Source organism: Euphorbia lathyris, chromosome 4 (genome assembly GCF_963576675.1).
Source record: "Euphorbia lathyris chromosome 4, ddEupLath1.1, whole genome shotgun sequence".
Classification (NCBI taxonomy): Eukaryota; Viridiplantae; Streptophyta; class Magnoliopsida; order Malpighiales; family Euphorbiaceae; genus Euphorbia; species Euphorbia lathyris.
In genome coordinates this window covers 20,767,856-20,775,926 of record NC_088913.1, presented here as the reverse complement: position 1 = coordinate 20,775,926, position 8,071 = coordinate 20,767,856, and positions in this window count along the sequence as shown.

Below are 8,071 nucleotides of genomic sequence, written 5' to 3'. Positions count from 1 at the left end.
GTCTAATAAACAACACAGAAATATTAATAGACTATATTCTAAAACCAATAAATAGAAAAAACAAAAGATAATAATGAGAATATGGAAAAAACAAGAAAAAACAAAAATGATGATGAGAATATTGAAATGAAATATAAATATAAATATATATATAATATATAATATATGTAATATGTATATAATATATATATAATATATATATAATATAATATATGTATATAATATATATATATATATATATATATATATATATATATATATATATATATATAGGTAGGAAAATGAAATAAACAAAATAGTAACTTTCAAACTTGAGCGTCCCCCAGTTTCTGTCTACTTATGATCATAGACCATAAGCTTGCATACTTTTGTAAGGGATCCCACAAAATTTGAAAGGATCTAAATAAATAAACTTGAAATATGAAATTTATTAAAAGTAGGTGGCGTAGCCAACCATTAAAACTTACAAATTGGAATAAAAAACTAGAGATACAACTTCCTTCGTAAAAGGAATTAGAAATTAATCTTGAAATTGATTACAAGAGAGAAATTTAACGTTGGGGTTAGAAAAGGTGGTGTGTATGGATGAAAGAGGAGGGTGGTGTGTATGGATAAAAGAGGAAGGTGGTGTGTATGGATGGAAGAGGAAGGTGGTGTGTATATGGATGAAGGAGGAAAGTAGTGTGTATGGATGGATGAGAAGGTAGTAATGGAAGTGTAAGAGATGATGGAGAGAAGAGAGAGAGTTGGTTGAAAGTGTTGGAAGGAGAGAGAAGGTGTATGGAGAGTAGAATGGATGTATGAATGGATAGGGTGTAGTGTTGGAGGGTACCTTCTTATATAGGCAAACCAAAGGGCATTTTTGGAATCATAAATAGTAACCAGGGGTATTTTTGAAATCATGAATAGTAACCAAGGGCAATTTTGTCTTTGTGAATAGTACTGGTACAGTAGATCCACATGCCAGCTGCAATGTCTGTCTGCAAAATTGTCGGTGGTCACGTGTTGAACAAAGATTGGAATCTTCAAATAGTTTCATTGGAACACAGTTTTCTTTGGGCTGGAGTCTTCAAATGTTGCTTACTGGAATCTTCAAAAATCTTTAATCTTTGGAATCTTCAAAATCTGCAATCTTGGAATCTTCAAAATTTGCAATCTTCAAAATTTGGATTTTTGGGGAGTAATTGTCGCTTAAATTTTGCCTAGGTACCATTTAAGGTAACTTAGCGGGATCTTTATTATTTTTTTCTTTTTTCTTTTTTTTTTCATTTTTCATTTTTCAGAAACCAGAATTACCAAACATGCTAAAGTGATCATAGTCGGAATCATTATCACTCAAGTTAATTGCTGGTTCATCCTAGTCCGAGTCTGACTGGGATTAGGGAAGGTATTTTCTGAATAAAGCAGTCATCTCTTCAGGGGTTTTTGCTGCAGCCAATTTTGAGGCTAAGTGAGATTTCTCAGCCAAAATTGTGCTTGTCCCAAAGAAATGGTTTTTTCAGGTATTTGTCTGGAAAGTGGAAGGAATCGATTCTCAGTGAACTGTATTTCGCTAGATTTTCTAGTAGGATTTTTTAACCATATATCCATTTTCTCAACAGTGAGACTAGGAGGAATCTTGAATTTGTCCCACCATCTTACTAGAAATCTCCTTTGAATCGGTGAATTTCTATTTTCTGCATATTGTACCTTCCAAGCACTTACCCAAGCAAAGTAAAATTTCATACAAAATAAAGCCAGGGGAGGGAATCTTTTTTCCTCCTCAGTGGGTTTGTAACCTGCCTTAAATTTTTTGTAACAAGTAAGAATTCTGTCTTGGAGGATTTGCTCAACGCATCCCCACTGATCCCACCACTGTTGGAACCAAAGAGGAAATTTTTCTGGATCACAAGCGGTATCAAAAAAGACAAGCCAAGAATGTTTTCTCCCAACATTATTAATCAAGAGGGCATTCCACCAGGCCTGTTGGTATTCCCAGTAATTGAAAGGAGTCTCATAAAATTCTTCTTCCTTGTATTCCACAGGAAAATACACAGGTTCAGACAATGGGTGTTTCCAGTCTATTGGAGAAATAACCCTGTGAATTTTTATTGTGGAATATGCTGGGTCTGAGTGTTCAGATTTCCAGTAAAAGTGTTTGAAAGAAGCAGAATTTGTGACAGTAAGAATCATTTCATAATATCGTGAAGTTTTGTTCAAGTCCAATGATTTGAAAATCCAATTTTTTCCAAAAGCTTTTTCAATTGAAACTTGAGGATCTTCATGATAAAAGCCTTTTTCTACAGAAAGAACATTTTGAAATGAATTTTTGAGAATGAAATCAATTGGAAAAGTTGAAGGAATTGGAGAAGGGACAACATGTGTTAAAGCCATTTGGGAATTTTGAAGAGTGGAATTGGAGATTGTTTTTTGGGTATCATGAAAATATTTTTGGGAAGTTGAGATTTGGGAATTTAAAACATTTTTAGAAATTTCATGAGAAAGGGCTTTTGTTGAAGAAGATTCTCCTTTCTCAGGTTTTTGAACAATTGGAATCTCTTCTTTTGGAGTCTGATACTTGACTAGAGCTTGTTGAAGCTCTGGGGATTTTGCAAATGTTTTTACCAACCATTTTTGGATTTTAGGGTCCAAACCTGATTGGGCGGTATCTTCAAGAGTTGTTTCTTTCTTTACAGCAGCATCTCTCCAAGTTTTTATTTTTGAATCTTCATCAGAATTTTTGTTGGAATCTCTCCCAGTGATTGTGGAATCTCTCCTAGTGATTTCTTTTCCTTTATTTTTCTTCGGCATGGCTGGAATTTTGAAGGAGTTCACGGGTTAGGAAGTCAGGAATGGAATTTGTATCTCCTTTTATAAACTCAATATCAAAAATCATAAATGCTTAAAATTGCTTGCCATCGTGCAAAAATCTGTTTTGATGCAAGGTTTTTAACATCCTTTTGTAAAACTTCTGTTGAGCGATTTCCGCAAGTGCACGGTTTCGCTTGTAGTAATAAAAATATCGATCCCACAGAGATACGTTTTTTAACGAAAAACTTATTTTTGAATCTTTAATTTCGAACTTGTTAGATTTATAAAATGTAAATAAAAAGTGAAAATTGGATTAATTGAATTTAGGAAATTTATTTGATTGAATTTGAAAACTTTGAGTATTTGAAAATGCTGGAATAAGATTATATATTTAGAATAAATCGATTGTTAGAAAGATCTTCTGATTTTAAGGATGAATTTTACAAAACAGGAACATTTAGAACTTATTAGAAAAAGGAATGAATTTGTTCATTTGCATTAAGCAAAGAAAACAACTTAAACTTTGTATTATTATGATGATGAAATAAATGACGGAACCTCTAATTAATTGGCTTTGAACGCGACAAAACCCTTTCGGGATAGTTGCCCTTACTCAAATTAACACTCTTTCGAGATGATAATTTGCCTAAGTGTTCAACAAAGTTTCCTTGTAATGATTTTGAATTCAAGTGCATATTAATGAAAACACCAGCCTCACTTATATTGGATTGGTTACCATAAGTGCTGCATAAAGATTTGTCGAATAGAACGGACTTTATTAGATGAAATGTAAATTGATACAAGTTTACAGAGAATAAGGAGCATCGAGTTCTTCGAGGGCGTGCAAGTGAAGGGCTTGATCGGTTCCGCTTCCTTGGGTTTCCTAGGAGGTTGTCAGGCTCGGGGGCGAACACTTTACTCAATCTTCTCGCTGTAACTTCGTAATAGGGATTCGGTCGGCCACTACCATGATGCAAACTAAAACTGGAACAATGTCTAAACGCTACTGAGTTGTAATTAAACTATAAACAATATGTGTACCTCATCTTGTTTTGTACAGAATCTAATTTCTAACTCTCGAAATGTTTTTACTTAGAACTTCGACATAAGTTCTACGCTCTGATTTCTATATCTATATTATAGCAATTCATTACACTTTTTCTCAACATCAACTCTTTATTTATAGATGTTGAAGGGTTGTGTTTGAAGTGATGTATCCGTTGGTTAAGAGTCGTGTCCGTTGTGAAAGGACGTCTTTATCCACTTGAACGAACGCGTTTCTTGGATTTTGAGCATGTGTTAAATGCTCTTGGTGAATTTCTACACTTACCGAGGATAGTAATCCGCGGCCGTGAATGACGTAGCACTGAGCTGAGCGATGGACGAAGGGGAGAATTGGTTGTACCGCGCGTGTCGCGGCCGCGGGTCTGGGATCCACTGTCGCGGCCCGGCAGGTTTTCTTACTTCTTGCTTTCGTTCGTGTCCTCGACTTGGCGCTTTCGATTTACGTCGTCTTTGACTCCTTTTGAAGGGTTTTTCTTCTGTTTTTGATCCTTTTTCGTTCCTATTTGGATTTTACCAAATATTCAAGTACCTTGCAAGAAAGAAATATATTCGAAAGTAAAAGTAATCTAAACAGATATAAATAACACAAATTCGTAATAAAAATGATGTAAATGTTAATGATATTTTAGGTATATTTTGGGCTTAACAACTTCTTTTGCACTTCTGCAATCAATTCTTAAAAGAAATTTCTGATTTAGTAAATCACATTGAAATTTGTTATACATAAAACAATACTCAAAATTTCTTTTTTAATTGTTGAGTAATTTCTTTGGCATTCATTCTAATGTCCAGAGGTGTATTGAACTATGTGTTCTTTACCCTCGGAAACTTGTTTAAAAATTCCACCATAACCTAGGTCAGAGGCATATGTTTCTACAACCTTAGGTAAGGAAGGATCAGCTAGATGAAGACAAGGAATCTCTAAGACCTGTTGTTTGATTTTTCTAACAAGAGTAGTATGCTCTTCAGTCCATGGGACATGATTCTTCTTGAGTCTATCATGTAATGGCTTAGCCATTCTGTTGATATTGGGACAAAAATCAAGAACGTAATTAAGGCTTCCTAAAAACCTCTGTAATTGATTTTTTTATCAAGAATCCTATCGGGAAATTTTTGTGCAAATTGAAGGGATCGTTCAATTGGTGTGATAGTTCCTTTGGATATGTAGTGTCCTAAGAACCTGATATGAGTTTGGAATAAGGAAATTTTTGATTTTGACACAACCAAACCATTTTTCTTAACAACATAGAAAAAGGTTTTAAGGTGTTTGAAATGTTCTTGAATAGAATTTGAAAAGACCAAAATATCGTCGATATACACAATACAAAATTTTGAATAATCATTGAAAATGTCATTCATAATTCTTTAGAATTCAGAAGGTGCATTTTTCAAACTAAAAGGCATTACATTCCACTCATACTGACCAAAAGGAACAGTAAAAGCAGTTTTGTACCTATGAGATTTTGAAATTTGAATTTGCCAAAATCCTGATTTCATATCAAATTTCGAAAAAACATAAGCAGAATGAAGTTTTTGCAAAAGATCTTTTTTATTTGGAATAGGGTACCTAATCCATCTCAACGCCTTATTCAAAGGTTTGTAATTTATTACTAACCTAGGCGTTCCTCCCTCGATTTCAGAATTTTTATTGACATAAAATGCAACACAACTCCAAGGGGACCTTGATTTTGAAATTAGACCCTTTTGTTCTAATTCCTGAATTTCTTTTCTACAGTATTGCTCAAGTTCTTGGTTCATTTAAATTGGCCTAGCCTTGGTTGAAATTTGTTTCTCATCAAAATCAATTTCATAAGGCAAATCAACAATATGTTGTTTTCTGTCCCAAAAAGCAGTTGGAAGGTCAGAACAAATTTCTTTTTCAATCAAGTTTTGAAATTCAGAAATTTTCTGTTGGATTGAAGGATTATTTATCTGTTCTTCAAACCGTTTGAAAACATCTTTTTGGAGAGATTGAAGATGATAAGTTTTCCCTTTGATTAAAACATTTAAGGAATTTTCATGAATCGAACAAGCTTTGATTAAATCGAGATTCCTCGTTTGAGGTTTTTCGATAAATTCAAAATTTAATTTTCCATTTTCTGTTTTTGAGGAAATTGAATTTGCTTTCACCTTATAAGGAGTAATCAGATTCATGAAAGGAGTTTCCAAAATGACACTGTGTTGAATATCACTGACAGAAACGAACCAAGTTTTTAAGAGAATATCATTATTTAAAATCGAGGCTTCCGTTTTTGAATCAACAATCAATTTGGAATTATTTGCAGCAGAAAGCCTTTCATTTGTTTTCTCTAAAAACTCTTTTGGAACAATTCCTGATTTTATACAATTCAAATTAGCACCAGTGTCAAAAAGTGCGATGGTATCGATTTGGAAATCTTTTGAAAAAACAAGAGTTATTTTGATAACATATTTTCGAGTAGTAATTTCCCGTAAAACAAAGATAAAATCAGTTGGAATTTTTTCAACATTTTGAACATTTTGAATTTCATGGGAAGAGGTTTGGCCAATCTCAGTTTCTTCAGGAAAATCAGAAGAATCAGAGGTATCTTGAAGAAGTTTCGAAATTAATTCAGAATCCTTTCTTTGCTTTTCTTTAAGTTCTCTAAGCTCAGATTTTATTTCCTTAATTTCCTTTTGTAATTCTTGAATGCTTGTTTTTTCATTTAAGATGGGGTTTTTTTCTTTTATTTAGAATTTTGGTGAGATCATAGGCTCCTTTACTGGTATTGGGTAAAATGGAAGTTTTCTCTACCTTTTTATCTTCTTTTTTCTCTTCTTGGTTGTCTAAGGATCTTAAAAGTTTGTTTAAAAATTCTCTTTTGAGTTCTGGGTCTCCTATGTTGTTAATGATATCTAAAGTTGTACTTTGTTCCCTAGTTAAAACATTAATTTCAAAAGAGCTCGTAGAGCTAGTTGCACTGATTTCATCTAATTGAAGGTCTTGGTTGTTTTAAGAGGATATTGAAGAAAGGTTTTCAGAATCAGAACTAGAGGTATCGGAAGAGGAATCAAGAAGTAGATTGGAGATTTTGTTGGTTATTTCATCATCTAGTTGTAGTTCATGTAGTTTTTTTATTGAATTTACAAAATTTCGATGTATGTCCCTTTTTATAGCATCTATAACATGTAATATCTCTAAATTTATTTTCTTTGTTCTTAATTTCAGTTTTCTTTTGTTTGTATTTTCTCGGTTTCCTATAGTGGGATTTTCTATAATAATCATCTTGGGACTTTTGGTATTTTTTCATGAATTTCTTGGGTTTCCTATAAGCATTTCTCCTAGAACTTTTGCTACAATTTCCTGGGCAAGTTGATGTTGAGGGTTTATTTATGTTGATGTCAAACTGATTACAAAAAGTTCCTAATTCGGACCTAGTTTTCTTAAGTTCCCATTTTAGATGTTTTTGTAATTTCATTTCTTGGCAAATTTTTAATCCTTCCTGTTGGGTTAGACTAATCAGCTCACCGTAAGTGAATTTGTTATAAGGAATTTGGTGTCCATATGTTTCTCTAATTTTGTTTCTAACTTTCTCACTTAATTGGGTCGGTAAGCCAGCCAAAAACTTTTCTTTCCAAAAAGGTTGGTTTGAGTCTTCTCTAAGCATTACTCTAGTTAAAAACGTATTTTTGTACCATTGGAAATCGCTAAGTTTTTTACACTTCAAATTTGATAAAAGTTCAGCATTTTTGTCTTTTAAATGGGAGGGATCTCCTATGAAATGAAGAGAAATTGTAAGAATTAGAGTGGCTACGACATCTTGAATTAGGTCACCATCATCATCAAAGATTGGTTCATCATTTTCATCTATCTTAATGGCATCTAAAATTTCTTCTTGCTGTTGTTGTGTGACATAGTAATCCCACCAACCTTTCAATTGCCCTGAAAATCCTGCTATGAGGAGTTCAGCAACTGTCCTATCCTGGGTACCAGGTTGAGTCTTATAAGCATTGGCAGCCATGGTCATCTGTTGTAGAAGACCAAGAATTTCATACTCAGAGAGTCCATCTATGTTCCAATCATAGATAGAGGTGGCATTGAAACGAGATTGAGATAAAGGTTTAGCTGTATTGATATCAGGAGCAGGGATGATTTGTAAACGGTCTTATGGAATCCTAGACCAATGAAGTTTATTAATTTCAGGAGTGACTTCTTGGAATTGTTCAATGAGACTTTCAGTTTCAGAGTCTTGAGTTA